General features: G+C 36.3%; 1 protein-coding gene and 1 pseudogene across 1 annotated transcript in view; one reads left to right on the plus strand and one right to left on the minus strand.

Annotated features, from left to right (window-relative positions):
• The window catches only part of LOC145247522 (uncharacterized), a 109,352-nt gene that overhangs the window by 22,135 nt on the left and 74,243 nt on the right, over window positions 1-12,974 (plus strand). The window lies entirely within an intron of this gene.
• LOC145247712 (U2 spliceosomal RNA) lies at window positions 3,574-3,754 on the minus strand (annotated as a pseudogene).

A 12,974-nucleotide genomic window follows, 5' to 3' on the forward strand; every position in this document is an offset into this window, starting at 1 on the left:
AAGGGAAATTATTGACAGTTGTTGCAGTTAGACGAGTATTTGTTCTGAATGTTAAGCAGTGGGTGACATAGATGGAAAGCTCAGTCGAGTATTTGCCGTGAGAATAATGATGGAGCAGAAATAGACTTGCAATGATTGCTAAACTTTCTCAGTATGTTAATGAAATTAATAATGCCAACATTTTTTCTTCAAAATTGTCAAATTATTGCATCTATACTGTCACACCAATATTATTTTTTTACACATTTTTGAATGCTGCATTGTCATATGTTGACATTTTTAAACAAAATACCATTGTTAAAAATTCATTAAAAAAAACAAAAACGAAACAAACACATGCTCTTCTTTAATCTTATCACTCACCCTAAGTCCGGGTGCCAACATAAAAAATAAAAAAATCTGTTACTGTCTGATTTTAAATTGTTTGTGTTATAGCCTTGTTTAAAACCATGCAACTTTTAGGAACAACCTTAAAGCTGAATTTTACCCCAAACAGATTAAATAGCAAATATTTTTTGGTATTCTTGTAGATGAGCACTCTCTGCTAAATCACTCCATGTATGCAAAAAAAAAAAAAAAAAAGATTCTACATTTTTAGGCGATTACATGTAAACACCTTGAAAGAAGAAGACAAAAAAACAAACAATTTTTTTACAGTTTTTTTTTTTTTTAATTAAGACTAATTTTGTCGGAATCATTCTAGCATTTCAGGACAGCCATTTTTTTTCTATAAGAGTTTAAATATTTTATGTTAAAAGCAAATTAAGATTTTACACTTGTTTGAATTGGTTTCAAAATCCAATTTTAGTCTGCTATGATGATTACGGGACTTTCTCGGCACGTCAGTGATGTTAATAATGCCAAAATGCTTACTCTTAATAATAACTGATCATAATAAAAAAAATGGAAAGAATAATCACTTATGCAAATATAGTTTTTATGAGGTAAGAAACCCTTATCTCAGCAAAAAAGGCGGTACTAGTCACCCACTAGATTGTGAAGTCAAGGCAAGCAGCACCTCTCTAGATGTGGCAACAGTACTTCATCTTTTGGATATCCAACTCTTAGACTTGAATTTTAATCTTGTTTAAATCGATTTCAAAATCAAATTTTAACCGTTGATTACTGAATTTTCTTGGACGTCAGTGATGTTAATATAATGTCAAAATCTGTTCTTTCAAATTGTCCAGTTGTTGCTTCTTTTCTTCTGAAATGTCCTCATTATCCAAGAACAATGGCAAGAAGCATGTCTTTCCTTAACTTTACCATTAACCAGATTTGCGAAATCAGAGTATGAGGTTTTGGTCGGAATCAGAGGCAGTCGTGCAAGACTGCTAGGAGCAAGAGTCAAGTTGTGACCTTTTTAAAAAGTAAATCAAGGCCTGTTCACTGTTTCAGTGATGTCATGCTTGTGGTACAAGCAAGCAAGATCTGTTTAACAGTCAGATTGTTGATAATGAATGAGAGCTTTTAAAAAAAAAAGCATCAGAAAACTTCAAGAATTGCATTTAACAAAAGAAAAAAAAGGAACACAATTCGATTTATACTAAAACTGAACTTTATTCAATATAAATAAAAGAAACAAGAATTTAAAATGAATAGTTCTGTGTTGTCCTTGCGTTTAAGAAATAAAGATCACGTTGTTTTGTGAAAAGACTAAAATTCATTCATTCAAGTAGTGCCCTGACTGATACAGGCATTGGAACTCTTGACTCTTTGTCTCCCAATTTTTCGTCTGCTCAAATTTTAATTACGTGATTACGGTGTAGTGTCAATATAATAAACCATTCGTACGAGTGCTGCTTGTTATGGATTTAGCTGAATACAATATTAAAAATCACTTTATTGGTACTTATGCACTTATGTTACCAGGCTGAAGGGTGTTTTTGTAACTATTCTGTATTTTCACTTAACAAATTCATAAACAAAAAAGATATTGTAAAACTTAATTTTTATATATATATATATATATATATATATATATATATAATCATTTTATTATATTTATTTTTTGGAGGGGGGAGATTGACTTAGCAAGATAAAGGACCATTTGAATAAATTCATAATTTAAATTTTTAATTATAAAAAAAAAAAATTTATTTTCAGTTGCGTGCACTGAACTAGCGTATGTATTGTAACTATTCAGTACTTTCACCTAACAATTTAATAAACAATAAGATATAGTTGGAGGTTTATTTGTACCAAAACAAAATATTACAAAATACAAAATATTTGATTACTGTACATCCCTAAGTGGCCTCCGGGCCTTGATAAGTGGTGACCCCCATGTAAAAAAAAAAAAAAGGTCTGGATTATAGGGAAGGTGAGAAACTGTCTTGATGCCCATCTTGGTCAAATAGTCTGTGACAAGGATGGAGCCCCCTTAGGACAAACTTTGTACAAATCTTCTATTTCTTCAGTTCCTCACAAATAAGTGTGTGCACAGTTCCCACACTGATATCAAATTGTTCACTTAATGTCTCCATAGAAACACGACGGTCCTTATCCACAAAATTCTTAATTTGGCCAATTAACTCTGACTGTTCTGAGTTCCTTATTCCTCCCACACCTCTCATCATCCCTCACAGACTCCCTACCTTCTTTGAATCTCTTATGACACTCTAAAACTGATGCTTGATTTATACAAGATTGTCCAAAAGCAGTCTAAAGGATTCCATAGGTTTCTGTGGCATTTTTCCAAGTTTAAAACAGAATTTTATTGCATATCGTTCTTCTAAAGTGTCTTCACGTCCAGATTTCATTTTTGAAATTAACCACCTATGACACTCAGGCTTTAGTAAGGTGTATTCCAATTTCTTGCTGTAGCTGTTCTTTTTGAACCTGAAATCATAAAAAGTGGTCAGTCATCTGATAAGATATATCGCAATAACATACTAAATTTTCAAGAATCTACAATTTTAAATGTCTGTACAAAAAACGGTTGAAAACTTATTTAAAGCACTTTGTATATACTCATGAATATTGGCATAAGTATTATTTGGATCAGAGTTTCCAAAACTTTTTCAGGCTGGCACCCCTTTACTTCTAGAATAGACTGCTAACACCTCCTAACCATGTAAGTTTGAAAACAACAATATTATAAACGAAATATGTATTTAAAGCCAACCATTAGCCGTCTGTATGGTCGGCTGCCCAGGATCTCTTCAGTAATAAGAGGAAGAAGAACATAATATGCCGAACATTGCTAAAGAAGAAAAGATGAGGCCGTCAGTGATGTGGTACTGTGGGATCCTAAACACAGAACCGCTAAAGTAGGAAGACGTGTTAACAACTACACAAAATTATTGACAGAAGACACTAGCTTATAACTTGAAGATCTTTCTAAGGCCATGGAAGATAGAGACCTGTGGATGGAAAGAGTCAATTTGGTCCGGGCAACCCACTTGATACAATGTATTTAAAAACAATGATAAAGTACACAAGCTCGACTTTGTTGGCTTGTAAAATTATTTAATTTATCTTCACAGTATTATTTTGATTATTCAGACTATTATTCTTATTCTTGGATGTTCTTATTTAGTTATCTCCCCACAAGTGCAGAGTTAGACACAAGGTCAGTTTTTAATGTAGGGAAAATCCAGCTCCCCAAAAAGGGGCACTTTGGATTGAACAAAAATAAAAATTGCCTCATTCTAGAAGGATTTCTCCTTCACTGATCGAGTGCAGAATACATCAAGTGTAGCATCAGAACAGATACTACACTTTGTTTTTAACCAAAAAGCCCAAATGGTATTCTCACAATGTTTCCAACGATGTAACCTCACTACAGATACTACACTATGTTCCAAGCCAAAAGGTCAATGTTATTCTCACAATGTAACCCCCAACAGTCTCTTCAGGTGCATCTACATAAATAAATATAACAAAAAATAAAAATAAATAAAACAAAAAATAAAAATAAATATATAATTTAAAAAGGAAAACAAAAAAATGAAACAAAATTAAATGAAAAAAATGATTTTTAAAAAAACTTTTTACTTTTTTTTTTAATTGCATTTTCACACCAAACAAGGCACAGTGCCACGTTGATGTGCGGGGCTACTATCTGGGACATAATCTTCAGGGATACTATGTAGGAAGTTGAGCAGCAAGATATCTGTTTACATTACACTTGAACTTCTGCATGTCAGTACAGTCCAAGAAGCAGGAACCTTCTGGAAGGGAATTCCAAAGTTTAGCAGTCCTAGGGAAGAAGATTTTCTTACATCTAAAGATTTCTCCTGTGTAGGGGTGGGATTTTGCTGCTTGTCGGGTTTGTCGGGGGTATTTACATCGAGGAGGAACAAGGGCTTATAGTTTGCTGTAGCACCTACCATTAAAATACTTGTAAAACATGCAGAGAGATGCAACATCTAGGTTGAAGCCTAGCTGATAGTGCAGGACCTATTAGGTTCTTTTGAACCCTTTCTAAGAGGGAGAGACTAAATAGTAGATACACCAGCCCAAATATGACAACAATACTCCATACATGGGCAAATGGTGGCCTTTTAGAGGTATAGGATACTCTCAAACGTAAGTAACTTTCTAGCATGGTAGAGAGAGCCCACTTTGCAGCAACCTTTGCAATGCCCTCGATGTATCTGTTCCAACTCATGTTCCCCATGAATGTTAAGCCGAGGAGTTTGAACGAAGTACTTTCAGGTAATGTATCATCATTAGCCATGTGTATTAGAGGCAAAGTCTTGTAGTTCATCAAAACGTAGATTCCATGAACAAAGATTCTTTCTTAGAAATGCATGCCTGTGGAACTCTCTTCCGTTTGCCTGTTTCCCACCTAATTACAACTTTGATGTCTTCAAGTCCAACATAAACAAATTCCTGATAAACCGCCCCCTTAAGTAAGACACTTTATCAAATCTCCAGTACTAACGATTATTACAATACTATCCAGTTGATTATTGTACACGCAATAACCCTTATCCCCGAGTGGCTGCCGGGCCTTGATAAGTGGTGACTACTATGTAAAAAAAACAAAACCCAAAAAACAAGAGAGAGCATGTACCATTAAAATACTTGTAAAACAGGCAGAAGGAGGCAACATTTCGTCGATGGGACAGTGGTTGAAGCCTAGCTGATAGTGCAGGACCTATTAGGTTGGCGGCTCTTTTTGAATCCTGTCTAAGAGGAAGAGACTAATAGCAGATGCACCAATGTATCATTAGCCATGGCTATCAGTGGTTGAGAAGGTTTGTTGTATTAAAGGAAAGAAGCTTAGTTTTGGCAGCATTGAATATTACCATCCATTTTTGTCCACACTTGACCACAGACTAGAGGTCATCCTCTACGGTTTTTGCCATTGCCTTGGATACGCGTTCCTTCATTTTGGACCCTGCCTAAGGTTCCCGAGCAACGCCAAATTGGTGCAGTTATGTTTAAAAATAAAAGCAGCCCATCCTTCTTCCTTGCAACATTCTGTTGCATTTTTTCATTTTTTTTTTATTGCTTCTGCACATATTTTTTAATTTTAAGCAAGACACACTGAAGTTAACATACACACTTTTGTTTTGTTGTTGTTTTATACAAAGGTTAAAGGTCACGAGCTTAGCAGTTGCTCTGGCCTGCTCTGGTTTCTACAGCTGTGTCAGGGAAGGGCAACTGGATTCTACCAGAGAGTTGTGGTTGGGGGTAAGAATGGAGATATGTTAATACTTTCTTAGTATATTTTAAGACCCCAAGGCTAAACAATGCCGGCTGGAAAAAAGATCCCATCTGGCCGGCTTTACAGTTAAACTGCCTCTATTCACCATCCCCACCCTCAGCTGTTCTATCTGCTCCGCCCTCACTCATCCCAACCTCTCCTAACAGATTACACTTTTCTTTTTTTTACATGGTTACACCTAATATCCATGTTTGGTGTTGGGATATGTGTACCACAGCAGATGTTAGCAGGCGGTTGTTGGGATCATATTGAATATGTTTAAGTCTGGTGCAAGGCCAAGGAATATAAAGCATTCAGAATATCTGATTTTTCTCTTTCTCCCATGTATTTTCAAACCAATTCAGATTTATTGGCAAAAAAATAGTAAAGTGCAACAAGTCCAAAGATGGAATATTGTTGTCACATCCGGGGGGAGGAGCTGATCAACGCATGCTTTCCTGCCTTGACAGGGTTCAAAACCGGCTTCGAAATCTAGTTGGTGATATCCTTTTCTACTCCTTGCCACCTCTTTCTCATAGAAACATTCACAACAAACACTCGTCTAACTACAGCCACAGTCAACAATTTCCCTTGCTTTCTATCTGTGCCTAAAACTAAATACAAATTACATGAACAAAGTTTCTTTCCTAGAACTATCCGTCTGTGAAACTGTATACCACAGGGTTGCTTCCCAGCTGACTACAACATGGTTGTTTTCAAGTCCAATGTAAACAAGTTCTTGTTGAACCATCCCCCTTAAATAAAATTTTACCCAATTCTCACCACTACCCATAATTACAGTATTTTCTCACTGACCCCCTGACACTTATTAACCTTTATCCTTGAGTGGCCTCTGGGCTTTAATGAGCGGTGACTCATTTGTAAAATAAAAATTTAAAAAAATAAGCCATATAAAAAGATAGAATTTGTGCACATCTGTATATCGTCTGAATGTTTGTGATTTTAAATCTTGATATGATTGGCATCATCATTATCTCTGGTAGACTATTCCATGGAGCAGAAAGACGGACAGACGGACAGAGAATGCTCCTATAAAGCTGGAAGCAGTGATGGCATATCCTTTACCGATGCCCGTGGAGACCACAACTTGGCGGAGGGGTGAAAAACTCCTCAAAATGTAGATTTCAAATTACATTGACGATGTTTAAGCATTACCTATTTTAATATATAACATATTCTATGCATATACTCCTATTGTCACTGTCAGTGTCGTGTTATCTAGTGTTCAAAAGAAATTAATAACAATTATAGGTGATTTACTCCATCCATAGCATTGAGCCCCTGAAGGGGCATAGGCCATATGCTTTTGTAGCAAGGAGTTCTTTTTTCGGGGTGAGGGTGCTGGCCCCACACCCAACCTTCCCAGAAGGTACATACAGCCTTTCCAAATGGTCACCCATCTGGTACAGGCCAGGCTCAACATTGCTTAACTTTGGTGATCTGATGAAAACTGGTGTGTTTATGTGATTATACCATGTACATGATTTATTCCATGCATTATGATAAACTAGCGAGGGGTACCCGGCGTTGCCCAGGTATTTGTAGGTGTGTGTGAAAAAAAAAACAGGTGCCCGTGAAAAACAAAGCCTTGACGACGAGCAGTTGGAAAATAGTAAAGTGTGAAAAAAGAAAACAACAGGTGCGCGTTTTTGATTGACGTGACGGCTATAGGTATTCAGCAGTTAGCATTTTGTGCGGGACAGTTTTTAATGAGGTCAGTAAATGGGTTTGTTTGTTTTTAAAAACCCGCTCCCCCGTCTGATATGACGAAGTCGACATTGACCAAACGTTCACTGGCTCTGGGCCTGTGATTAGAGTCGAGTTTCGCTTTTTGTTTATACCGAAAACCGAATGTAACGCGTGCCGATGCGGGAAATGTGGAATAATTAACGTTTGAAAGTCAATAAAATTAAATAGACAGGCGAGCTCCGTGGTTAAGTGTGAGATATTACAATTTATAGATGATATAAAAAGTTTTAAGAAGTTGTGAAGCGAGCGAGCGCTTCTCTGAAAGAAGCCTTTTGTGGACATCGAGGATAAGCATACATACATACATACATACATTTTCGCTTTTATATATATAGATAGAAGAAGAAGTCTGATATTCATAAATGAGTTTGCAAGGGTATTCTATCATATTGGAAAAAAAAACATAGCCTATATTTTATTTTTTTATTTATATAAAGTTAGGTATGTATGTATGTCTATATATTTGTACAGGATTTACTCCTAACCTAATTAACTGATCATTATGAATTTTGGAATACACCTGCTAGGTGTAAGGAATCATAATGTGGGATATATTCAGTTTAACTTAATTTTATGCAAAGAGGGCAAACAGGGGTGAATATTCAAATACCTCAGACTTATGTAAAATTTTGACAAATGATATTAGACATCAATTAATAAATATTCTTCGAATTTCAGTTTCTTTTGAGTATTTTACACAGTGTTTAGAGGCATAATGTGGGCAAAATGTTGGAAGTTTAGTGAGGCTGGACACTGCAGCGGCATGCCTGCAAATGGAAAATATTTTAATAGAACATCCAAATAAAAAATCAGCTGGCTTTTTGAGATAATAATGTTATCTTGAATATAAGGATTTACGCTGCGAAATCAAACCACTTGAGATCTTAAAAGAATAATGTCTACTTCAGATATGAGGTCCTCAGATCAGTAAGTTTTTATGTCCAGTGATAAAACAGCTTATCATTTTCAAGTAGGTGGCAGTGTAGTTCACCACAAATGACACTAATATCTGTATATATTTTATAAGATTAGTAAATAACTAAGAATATGAGAAAAATAAAATAAGAAGGCCTCCCTCCAAAAATCCCTAAAATTATGACTTATCACTTCTACTACATTACAGACGTTGTTGTGATCAAACACCAAATTCTGACGAGGGCGATAAGTAAACTATCGTCTCCTGTGCATTGAATGTACACAAACGCAGGTTCACAGTTGTATACCAGAATTCCGTCACTTTGCATTCTCTGTTGCTCAAATGAGGAATAATCGTTCCTAAATCATTGGCCATAATTCACCGCCTTAAACGGTCCTGGATATGACCTAAAACTATATCCGATGGTGAGGCCCCACCTTGCGGGCTTTAAGGACTGTGGAGCCACACTTTAATTGCCATTGCTCCCACGTCCACTCTGACCCGGAGTGGTAGTACCTGTTAGGGTCCCAACTATGTGTTAAATAGAATCTGACGTAAAACAAAAAATATATTCCATTAAAAATCGTTCCTCAAAATAACTTGATTCGGCATTAAATAACCTGAAAAAGGTTGATATGCCATAAAATAAAAACAACCAACCAAAATCACCGCCTTAAACGGCTTTATCAGGGTGAGTGTGATTAGCCTAATAGATATGGTTACTAGGGTTGGATCAAATACTGACTTTTAACAATTGAAATACAAATACTTTCGTTTAGGTTACCAGAAATACAAATACTTTTATTCCTAAGTCTATAAATACAAATACAAATACTTTTATTCCTAAGTCTAAAAATACAAATACAAATACTTTTATTCCTCAATCTCAAAATACAAATAAAAATACAACTGATTTAAACAAAAACAAACATAAGTCCTTTTTTTTTCAAAGTAATAAAGAAATCTGAAAATATGCAAAAAAAAGAAGAAAAAGAAAAGAAATATTTCCTTCAAAATTTGACATCTACATTATATTCTATATCATGTCCGCATTGCATTTTATTATAATTAGAGCTCTGAAAGTTTCCTTCTCTCTCTCTCTCTTTCAAATATAAATACAAATACAAAATACTATTTTCCTGGATGCCATAATACAAATACAAATTACTTTTTCTTGTGATGTTAAAATACAAATACAATTACATTAAAATTGTATTTAAATACAATTGAAATACAAATACAATTGTATTTGATCCAACCCTACAATTGTTACAGACTATGGAGTTAGTTATGTCAAGTTCAAATTCCACTGGATCTGTCATGTTCAATTGTATGCTAATAGTTTTGCAAAAGGTATGAACACAAAACATACCATGAACTATTAGTAAAAAAAGAAGCCAGTTGTGTTCAACCAGTGTACTATAATGTTCCATATGTTCTTTGCGCCGAATGTAAAAGTATGCCTACTTCCATATTCTACATAAAACTGAAAATCATTATTTTTCTACAGTTGGTAAATTTTTATTATTCACCCCAAACAAGGCATATTACCAGTTGAACATAAGGTGCTACTATTTGGGATCATGTCTATAGGGTACTATGTGAGGAGTTGAGTAGCAAGATGTCTGTTTGCATTACATTTAAACATCTGCATGTTAGTACAGTCAAGAAAAATGGAACGAAATTCCAAAGTTTAAACAGTACAAGGGAAGAAGCTATTAGAGTAGAAGATTTTTTGGCATCTAGAGACCTCTAAAGTGAAGGGGTGGGATTTTGTTGCTTGTTGGGTTTATGTACATCATCAGAGCACATTACATTAAAGTACTTATAAAGCAGGCACAGGGCTACAACCTTGTGGTGATGGGACAGGGGTTGGACCTTAAATGATAGTACGGGACCTATTAGATTGAAGACTCAGCCAAGGATTGAACCTCGGTCTCCCAGCTCATTAGCAAACACTAACCATTATGTCGAGTGGGTCGGTTTATATTAGGAATGTGAGTTCTTTGCTTTTTTGGATGGAATTCTAGTTTTATTTAAGAATTTATTTTTTAATTCATTAAAAATAAAAATGGATTTCCGTGTGTATGAATTTCTCCATTTTTTTGGTCAAAATCCACGAGGAAACATTAATTTCTGCCAAATTGCTAGAGTCTTACCTACTTATTTTTTTGTCGTTATTTGGCTGGATTTTATTTTTCTTCCTTTCTATCTCTCATTTTATCTTTCTCTTTTCCTGTTTATTTATTTTTTCCTCTTCCTTTCTCCATCTTGCCTTTCTTTTCCCTTTTATGACAGTTCTCTCTGAAAACTGAAAACGTTGGAGACTAAAACTTCAAACAATTTATGATTGAAGTAGGAAAGTAAGATGACGTTTTTTTTTTTTCAAAGAACGACTTTCCACCTCCTTCCCATGGATGCCCTTCCCCCCATGTTGGGGATTTCATCTTATTTTACCCTTGCCTACTCATAGCTTTCTAGCATTTCTTAAACTATTTTCTTGTGCAAAGGTTTGTTAAAAAATGAACGCATGAAGCAGAAGAAGGATTTTACATGGTTTAATGGTATTGCTGGTGTAACTCACACACTTGTCTCTCTGCCTACTTTGACTGCCCCTCTGGACCATACTGGGCGGGGGTGTGGGGAGCAAAATGCAGGGCATTCTTCTGGTTCGGTGATGATCTTTTCTCTCTCATTTTTCAACCACTTTTAGTTATCACCTGGAATGAGGATCAAACAATCAACCTCCCAGAAAACTTGTCTCTTAGAATTTTTTTTTTTTACATGGAGTTCACCACTTATCAAGGCCCAATGGCCACTCAGGGATAAGGGTTATTGTGTGTACAGTAATCAAAGGGATAGTGTAACAATAGTATTGGAGAAATTGTGAGGTGTCATTAATTAGGGGGGGCGGTTCATCAGGAATTTGTTTGTGTTGGACTTGAAGACATCCAGGTTGAAGTCGGGAGGGAAACAAGCAAGCGGAATAGAGTTCCACAGGCATGCAGTTCTAAGAAAGAAGCTTTGTTCATGTTATCTACGTTTTGATTTAGGCACAGATAGGGAGTGGGGAAAATTATTGACAGTGGTTTCAGCTAGTCGGGTGTTTTTTTGAAAAAGATTGGCAAGGGGGGACCAGAAAATGGAGCTCAGACAAGCACCTGCCATGGAAATAACGATAAAACAATGACAGGCTCGTTACGTCTCTTCTGTGGGAAAGAGGTTGCAGGGTAGAGAAAAGGGCATCCCCCACCAAGCCATAGAGTCTATTTTGTACTATGTCAAGGCAAGGTAGGCTGTTTTTAGCAGCCCCCACCCAGATGTGGCAGCAGTACTCCATCTTTGGACGTACTTGGCTCTTATATAGATAGAGAATTGCATCATTAGTGAGATATCTTCTGGAGCGGTAGAAGGATCCCACTATTTTCCCAGCAACCTTGGCCACAGACTTGATCTATGTGTTCCATTTAAGATCAGGTGTAAAGGTCAAACCCAGGAGCTTATCAAAGCCTGGGGCCTCCCTTAGACGAGAGCCATCCATTTCAATTGATGCCAGAGGGGGATCAGAGCGTTTATGATGTAGAGATAGGAGCTTGGTCTTAGATGCATTAAAGGTAACCAGCCACCTCTTTCTCCACTGTACCATGCGCTCAAGATCAGAGGAGAGTGAATCAGAGAGAACATCATCATTTACAGCCTTTGATGTGTTGCCATAATAAATGCCTTTATCCATTCCATTATGTTTCTAGGACTTTTCATCATTCAATCATTTTTCAAGATAGAACAATGCTCCATGCTGTCATCCATTATAATCATTCCGTTACAGTTAAAACCGAAAATACATTTTCTTGGGTAATTAAGGTTGAAATAATATTTTTATTGTTTAGTTAAAAAAATCATTATCTTTGAACTATTGAGTGTGAGCTAGCATTTCATTTTTAGAGACTACTAGCGGGGGTGCCTGGCGTTGCCTGAGTGTTTGTTTGGGGGGGGGAAGTGGTAGTAGGCAGGCAGGCTTGAACCCGCGACGCGAAGGTGGAAAAGAAAGTGAAAGAAAGCGTGAGAGTTTACTGCTATGCAATGACGCAACGGGAAGTGTAAAGCATTCAAATCTAGCGATGTTAACCATAGCGGATAGCGAAATGAATGATCTGGCTGTAGGCCAGTTAAGCTTTCAGCTTTCTGCCGTATTTGTTTCTCAACGATGTTGGGGAAAATCAGCTCCTCCCAAAAAGGGGGAGCTCTGGCAGTGTCCAAATAAATAGCAATTATCTAATATGAAGGGTTTCTCTCACATTGATCAAAGCTAATTGCCTTGAAGACGTCTTGGCTCGGAAGGCCAGGAGGCGGATGGCTTTGCTTCGATCAGTTTCACTTTATTTATACGAAAAAGATAAACAAACACTGGGAACCAGGGATTTTTTTAAAAGTCGATTAAATAAAAGATAGAGACGATGTCCGTTTGCAAATCAGAGATATTATAATCTTGGAAGAATAAGGAAACTTCTCCAAAATAGTATCCTTGTTGAGAAGCCCGGCAAAAAAAGTTTTTCTTGGACATACACGAACACGCGCATCCATTTTGTATTATAGACTAGCAGGGGTGCCTGGCATTGCCCAGGTGTGTGT

The sequence above is a fragment of the Euprymna scolopes genome, chromosome 25 (genome assembly GCF_053919585.1).
Source record: "Euprymna scolopes isolate OS-2025 chromosome 25, ASM5391958v1, whole genome shotgun sequence".
Lineage (NCBI taxonomy): Eukaryota > Metazoa > Mollusca > Cephalopoda > Sepiida > Sepiolidae > Euprymna > Euprymna scolopes.